This window comes from Penaeus monodon, chromosome 3 (genome assembly GCF_015228065.2).
Source record: "Penaeus monodon isolate SGIC_2016 chromosome 3, NSTDA_Pmon_1, whole genome shotgun sequence".
In the NCBI taxonomy this organism is placed as follows: Eukaryota; Metazoa; Arthropoda; class Malacostraca; order Decapoda; family Penaeidae; genus Penaeus; species Penaeus monodon.
The window spans coordinates 49,040,720-49,041,999 of NC_051388.1; positions in this window are offsets into that span (position 1 = coordinate 49,040,720).

The following is a 1,280-nucleotide window of genomic DNA, read 5'->3' on the forward strand; positions in this document are numbered from 1 at the left end:
ATAATATATAGTATATATTAGATATAAATTTAAAATATATATATATATATAAATATATATATATAATATATTAATAAATAAATATTATATATAGATAAAAATGATATAGAATATAAAATATATATATAAAATTATATATATATTATATATATAATTAATATATATTAAAATATAATATTTATAGTATATAAATTATTATAATATATATATATAATAATAATATATATATATAAAATTATATATTTTATATATAATTAATTTTTAAATATATATAAAAATATATATATAATATATATATAAAATAATATATATATACCACACACAACACAACCTTTTGGGATATGAATATTATCTATCATACTACTACATACATACAACTAATACCACACACACACACACACCCCCACACACAACACACACACACACACACACACACACACACATATAATTTTATATAATATATTAATTGTGGTGGTGTGGGGGTGGTGTGGTGTTGTGTGTGTGCGGTTTGTGGGGTGTGTGGGTGTGTGTGTGTATACAACACGACATTTTGCACACACAACACAACACCACACCGTAATATATGCCCACACACACACACACACCCCATACACACAAACCAAACAACACACAAACAACACACACAAAAGATAATGTGTGCGTAGGATTATAAAATAATAAAATAATTATTTTATAATATATATAATATAATATTATAATATATATATAATATAATATATAAAAATACATACACACAAAAACCCCATACACAACACACACACACACACACACAAAACAAACACACAACACACAAAACAAGGTATACATCTACTAATCTATTTAAGGGGAATATATATGTTTATAGAATAAAAAAACGGGTTTTAATTATATCTTTTTTTTTAATTATTTTTCCATATATCTATATATAAATACATACATGCACACATTCACGAACCAAAAAAGGTATCTCTCTTTATGTATATCTATCTATCTATCTATACGTACATACATACATACATACATACATACATACATACATACATTTTCTTTCACTCCCTCTTTGTTTCATGTTTTTGCATCGATTTTTTCCCTCTCGTCATCACTGTCATCATAATCACAGTATTTTTACACTGATTCTGTAAAATTCCCAATGTTGTATTTTATCTAATTCGTATCTATCCATACAAAAAAGAAAGAAAGAAAGAAAGAAAGAAAAAAAGGAAAAGAAATGGGTGACTGATCGTTGAAAAATGAATATGAATGCCATCAACATTTTCATG